Below are 7,439 nucleotides of genomic sequence, written 5' to 3'. Positions count from 1 at the left end.
TTTGGATGGGAGGATAAAGAAATAAAGTTGTATTAGTTATCAAAGGACATGGAATATTGCCACTGTAGGAAAAATAACTTTGTTTTAATATAGACTGCTAAAATACATATGTGTGAAGAAAAGTTTTTACAAGGAATTTGGATAGTTTTGAAAAGAAAATTAGAAGAATAGACAGAAATTAGTTCTGCTACACTGTATTTATTACAAGGTTTTTTCCTTTAAAAAATGAATGGAGAAGGGAGCAAATCTGTTAATTGAAAAAAATTAAATGAAAAAAAAACCAAAATCAGAATTATTTTTAAAATTTAACTCCTTTAATGCCCTTTGAAGATAAAAAGGTTCTGAAGTGACACACTTCTCTTTCAATTAAAATATCAGCACTACATAAGTACATGGCTCTTTCCAAATGCTTAAATAAATTTGCTATCCTGGGTTTCTCTGCACTCTTTATTTTTATTTCAAAATTTCTACACAGCTTTGGTTTCTCTCTCTTTTTGTTTTAATCAGAAATATTCAATGCTATTCCACAAAAGGTCTATTTTCCTAATCTATAGAATTATACTCATCTTTGCAAAAATTATTCTTGGATGCAAATCCTTCTCTTTTGCCTTGTGGTATAAAACAATCTAAGACCTCCTCTGGTTTTTAGTGGAAATTATCAAGTCTTTTTTAAAAAATCTTTATTTTTACCATTACTTTTTAAAAAACATTTTGAGTTCTAAATACTCTCTCTTCCTCTAATCACTCCCATATTCATTGAGAAGATAAGCAACAATGCAAATTGAAAAATAAGTATACTCTTTTCTATTGAGTATTGCCCAAAGGAAAAATAATATCTAGTTTTTCTAAAATTGGTTCTGAAAGTGAAGAGGCAATCCCGAAACTCTGAAAATCCTTGAAGGAGAAAATCTTCAACTTTACCTCAATTAGGGACCCTGTCCCAAGGACAAACAGTTTCTTTCTTATTATCTAGGTGGGGTTGATTCAGTACTGGAACTTATTGAATTCTATTCAAATCCCAACCCAAGCTGATGATCCAACTCAGGCGGTCCCAGCCCCCACTAAGACACTCAATATAAAAGAGCCAAACTAAAATCTTCTCTTTGCAGAGGTTTCAAACATGCCAGCTATGCCATGCTTACAATGCCAAGAAGCCTCTGTCCACTGGAATATTCTTTTCCAGTGTCACTCTCTCTTTACCCTTACCTATTTCCCTAACCAGACTTTATGCCTGTCGTGTCAGAATATCTAACCTTATTCCCCAATCCCTATAATTAAACTTCTTTTATCAATCTAGGTTTTTGGGTCTGTAAATTACTTTATAGAGAATTTCTGTGCCACCAGAAGGGAGTCTCCAAAACTCCCTACCCTTGTGCTGAATCCAAAGAGGGTGTAGGGGAGCCAAACCTCTCTATTTGGTTCCCTGAACCCCAAACCTGCCACTAGATCTTATTTAACTCCCTGACCACTAAAAACCCTAATCTCATTTTGGTTCCCTAAATCTAGACCTTATCAAAAGGAGTAAATTGTGATCTTTCACTTGTTTAGTTTTATGGTACTTCCTCCTATAATTCATTTACCTTTTCCTTTAAGAATTTGGATTCTATGCCATTTGGTTCATATTTGACTAGTATTGATTGTGCTCCACTATCTAATGGTACCTTTTAGCAAAATGTAGTTTCCCTAATCATCTCTTAATTAGGCTATTTTGCTTTTGCTTTGTCAGAGATTATGATTACATCAGCTAAAGCAAAATAGATTTTGCTTCAGCTCTTATTTTAACTCCATTCTTCTGTTTCCAGGGTGTTTCATATAAATAACATATTATGGAATTCTAGTTTCTAGGCAATTCTGCTGTCCATTTTCATTTTATGAGTGAGTGCATACCATTTGCATTCAGTTATGATGATTAATTGTACATTTCCCTCCAATCTATTTTCTTCTGTTTATTCTCTCTTTTTACCATGCCCCTCCTCAAAAGTCTCTTTTGAGTCTCCTTTAATTCTCTCTCTTATTTTGTTCTCCCCCCCCCCTTAATTCTCTTTCCCTTTTACTTCCCTGTTGCGCATGTGGGCATATTTTGTTTGTGTGCATTCTCTTCTCTTTAATCCAATTCAGATGAGAAGGATCAAGTATTGTCTCTACACTATCCCATTTTCCTCTTTACTATAAAAGCTCTTCCTTATGCTCCTCTTTTATGTGATATAATTTCCCCCGTTTTTCTTCTCCTTTATTTCATCTCCCAGTGTATTCCTCTTTCTCACTCTTATTTTTTTTTTTTTTTGGAGATCATTCCAGTATAATCTTTTCATACCTATTTCCTCTGTCTATATAGACTTCTGCCTTAATAGTGATAAAGTTTTTAAAAGATAGATGTATTATCTTCCTCTATAGGAAGTAAACAGTTTAACATTAATGAATCCCTTATGATTTCTTTTTAATTTTACCTTTTTATGCTTCTCTTGAGTTTTGTATTTGATTTTCTGTTCGTCTCTGGTCTTTTCATTAAGAATGTTACCATCATTTTACTGCATTGCCCACTATCCTATTATGGATTATACTAAATTTTGTTGGATAGTTTATTCTTAGTTGTAATCCTACTTCATTTACCTACTTCTAAGCTCTCTGCTTCTATAACATGGTAAGTGTTAAATGTTGTGTGATTCTGACCATTGGTTCCATAATATTTAAATGTTTGGGTTTTTTTTTTCCTGGCTGCTTGAAATATTTTCTTTTTGACCTGGGAGCTCTGGAATTTGACTATAATATTCCTGGGAGTTTTCATTTTTTTTTTTTCATTTTCTATTTACTACCTGGTTCTAAGATATTGGATGTTTTTCTTTGTAATTTCTTGAACTATGATGTGTAGACTTTTTTTTTTTTATCATCACTTTCAAGAAGTCCAATAATGATTAAATTATCTCTCCTCAATTTATTTTCCAGATCAGTTTTCCAAAAAGAATCCCACATTTCCCCCCATTTTTTCCATTCATTTGATTTAAAAAAAAATATTTCTTGATGTCTCTTGGAGTCATTAGCTTCCATTTGCCCAATTTGACTCTTTAAGGAATTATTCTCTTCATTGAGCTTTTGTATCTCTTTTTCATTTGGCTCATTCTGCTTTTAAAGGAGTTCTTTACATCAGTTAAGTTTTGTACTATTTGCCTAATTGTATTTTTAAGGATTTCTTGTCTTCATTGTCTTTTCATAGTTAGTTTTTTTTTTTTTTGCATTGCTTTCATTTCTTTTCCCAATTTTCCTCTACCACTCTTATATGATTATTAAAATAATTATTTACCTCTTCCAGCAAATCTTGTTGGGCTTGCACACTATTTGCATTTTTTCTCTGAGGCTTTGCATATAGCTGTTTTGACATTGTTGTCTTCCGAGTTTGTGCCTTGCCTTTCCCTGTTATCATGGTAGCTTTTTATGGTCAGATTTTTAAAAATTATTTGCTCATTTTTCAATCTGTTTCTTGATTTGGAACTTTATGTTAAAGGCCTCTGCTCATCTCAGCTGTGAGGTAGGCACTGTTTTAAGCTTCAAGGTTTGTTTTTTTTGTTGTTGTTTTTTGTTTTTTTTATTGCTGTTTTCTGTATTAGTTCTGGGGACTTTGAAGTTTTTTATGCTTCCAAAGTGGTATGATGCAAAGAGAGATTTAGTCACTGTAGTGATAATCTGTGCTTTTGTCCTTATTAAGAAAGGGCCCTTGATACTTTGCAGTCACAAAGATTATTGCTCCTCAGGGCCTCTGCTCCCTTGTGACCAAAAGTGTTCCTCTGCACTCTGGAATTGTAACCTGAAAGTAGGTTTGAGCTAGTGTTGGCACAAGGGCTCCTTGTACATTTAATAGATGCTTCCTATTTTTGGAAGAGTGTCAGTAAATCCTCTGTTGTTTCATATAGACCTGGGTAATTTTCTCTTTTTCCTTTTTCTTTTTCAAGCTTTTTATATTCAAAACATGTGCATGGATAATTTTTTAACATTGACCCTTACAAAACCTTGAGTTCCAAATTTTCCTCTCCTTCTTCCCCTCCCCTCCCCTAGATGACAGGTAATCCAATATAAGTTAAACATGTTGAAATATATATTAAATCCAATATATGTATGCATATTTATACAATAATCTTGCTGCACAAGAAAAATCAGACCAAAAAGAAAAAAAAAGAGAAAGAAAACAAAATGCAAGCAAAAAACAACAAAAAGAGTGAAAATGCTATGTTGTAATCCACACTCAGTTCCCACAGTCCTCTCTCTGGGTGTAGCTGATTCTCTTCATCACAAGATCATTGGAATTGGCCTCAGTCATCTCATTGTTGGAAAGAGTCAAGTCCATCAGAATTGATCATTATATAATCTTGTTATTGCTGTGTATAATGATCTCCTGGTTCTGTTCATTTCACTTCACATCAGTTCATGTAAGTCTCCCCAGGCCTCTCTAAAATCATCCTGCTGATTGTTTCTTATAGAACAATAATATTCTATAACACTCATATCCCATAACTTATTTAGCCTTTCTCCAACTGATGAGCATCTACTCAGTTTCCAATTTCTTGCCACCACAAAAAGGGCAGCCATAAACATTTTTCCACATGTGGGTTCTTTTCCCTGGGCAATTTTCTTTCTTTTTTATTATTAAAGTTTTTTATTTACAAAACATATGCATGGGTAATTTTTCAGCATTGCAAAATCTTGCAATTGCAAGCACCCTTGCAAAACCTTGTGTTCCAAATTTTCCCCTCCTTCCCCCATCCCCTCCCCTAGATGGCAGGCAATTCAATACATCTTAAATATGTTAAAATATATGTTAAATCCAATATATGGATATATATACAGTTATCTTGCTGCACAAGAAAAAATGGATCAAGAAGGAAAAAGAAAACTGAGAAAACAAAATGAAAGCAAACATCAACAGAAAGAGTGAAAATGCTATGTTGTGGTCCACATTCAGTTCCCCTAGTTCTTTCTCTGGGTGTAAATGGCTTTCTTCATCACAAAATTATTGGAACTGATCTGAATCATCTCATTGTTGGAAAGAACCATGTTCATCAGTATTGATCATTATATAATCTTGCTGACTCAGCATCAGTTCATGTTAAGTCTCCAGGCCTTTCTGAAATCATCCTGCTGATCGTTTCTTACAGAACAATAATATTCCATAACATTCATATTCCATAACTTATTCAGTCATTCTCCAACTCCACTCCATTTCCAGTTTCTAGCCACTACAAAAAGGTTTGCTACAAAATTTTTGCACATGTGAGAACTTTTCCCTTCTTTAAGATATCTCTGAGATATAAGCCCAGTAGAAACATCGTTGGATCAAAGGGTATGCACAGTTTGATCAGTTTTTGAGCATAGTTCCAAATTGCTCCCTAGAATGGCTAGCTCTGTTCAAAATTCCACCAACAATGTATTAGTATCCCAGTTTTCCCACACCCCCTCCAGCATTCATCATTATCTTTTCCTGTCATCTTAGACAATCTGAGAGGTATGTAATGGTATCTCAGAGTTGTCTTAATTTGAATTTCTCTGCTCAATAATGATTTAGAGCACCTTTTCATATGACTAGAAATGGTTTTAATTTCTTCATCTGGAAATTATCTGTTCATATCCTTTGACTATTTATTAATTGGAGAATAGCTTGAATTATTTATAAATTTGAGTCATTTCTCTATATATTTTAGAAATGCAGTTTTTGTCAGAATCCTTAAATACAAAAATGGTTTCCCAGTTTATTCTTTCCCTTCTAATCTTATCTGCATTAGTTTTGTTTGTATGAAAACTTTTAAATTAAATATAATAAAAATTATCTATTTTGGTGTCTAATAATGAGTTCCAGTTCTTCTTTGGTCACAAATTCCTTCCTTCTCCACAGATCTGAGAGGTAAATTCTCTTATGTTCTTCTAATTTGTTTTGATGTCACTCTTTATGTCTAAATCATGGACCCATTTCACTTTTATCTTGGTATATGATGTGGATCAATGCCTGGGCAATTTTCTTTTTGATTTTTTGAAAATAGTGTTTAAAAAAAAATTTTAAGTACAGTTTTCAAGATCATTTTAAAATGTTCTCTCCTAATTTTCCAGGCCATACTTGTTTCTGATATAAGATTTCTTTAAATTTCCTTGTTCTCCAATTGTTGATTTCATTTTCACTTTTCCTGTCTTCTTGTAGTCACTGATTTTTGTTTGATCTATTCTAGTTTTTAGGGAAGCCATTTCTTGAGGAAGGTTCTTCCTCAAGCTATTTATTTTCTTATTCTTCTCTTCAGAGTTTTTATTTCATTTTTTTCCCTCATCATTTCTTTTAGATATCAAGAAGTTCTTATGGAAAATCCAGCTTTCTTCAAGTCTGCTTGGAGTTGTTATGAAGTTAAATTTACAATTTTTTATACTGATTGATTAGTGATTTGATTTACTCCTTTCTCTAGGTATATAGTCCCTAAATTAAAACTTCCTTGCTGCACTTTTGGGTGGGATATTCAGCCCTAATTAGCTCTAGATCTCCTGAATCCTTGAGTTAATCTCTGCCTCTAAGGATTAGATTCTTCTGATTTTTGGAGATACAAAGCAATAGATCTTTATGGTTCTCAGTGGTATCTCAAGAGATAGAATCTGAAATCCCTACTTTATGACTTGGACTTTCCTGAATGATGTTGTTACACCATGATTGCTGTCTACTGCCACAAACCAGGATATCCAAGTTCCCTTTCTGAGAATCCAGTATCCAGGTACTGAATGTTGTAGGTTACATGTGTCCTCTCTAGTTGGACTGATATTTCTTTTGCCAGAGAGGTCCTCTTGTCTGTTGCCAATGAGCTACTTGACTGACCTGTGCAGTGCTGGATTGGAACAAGTCCCTGTAGTTTCTCACTGGATTTTTTGAGCATTATTCAGTCTGATGAGAATTTCTTGGTTCTGTTAAAGTATGTGGTGCTCAGACAGCCAGTAGGCAGAAAGTCCCCCAGGAACTTTCATTCTAATTAGAAGACAATACAAAAAGACAAACATGAAACTAGAAGGGGTGTGTGTGTGTGTGTGTGTGTGCTTGCGTGCACTGCGTGCATTGTCTTGGTGTAGAGGATTGGGCCCCTAGAAAGATGAGACAATATCTCACTAATAAAAGCCAAGGGATTCCGAGTTGAAATCTATGTTACTAGTGGGGAGATCAGAGATAATGGTAAAAAGTTGGAGAAGGAATGGTGTTGCAACAGCCACAGAAAATGATTTATCCCTGAATCTTGGATCGAGTTACCAATGTGAATTCAGTCACCAAAGATAAAAACAGGTCAATCCCCGAGGAGTCAATCCTCCCTAACTGGATGGGTATTTCAGTGCTATGCTAGTCACCTCATTCATGAGACCCAAGACACCGTGACAGATGATTCAGCCAGATGGCAGCTTTCCTATGAACAAGATAATTTGTTTTTTTTGCA

Source organism: Sarcophilus harrisii, chromosome 2 (assembly GCF_902635505.1).
Source record: "Sarcophilus harrisii chromosome 2, mSarHar1.11, whole genome shotgun sequence".
Lineage (NCBI taxonomy): Eukaryota > Metazoa > Chordata > Mammalia > Dasyuromorphia > Dasyuridae > Sarcophilus > Sarcophilus harrisii.
Note: the sequence above shows the minus strand (reverse complement) of the source record.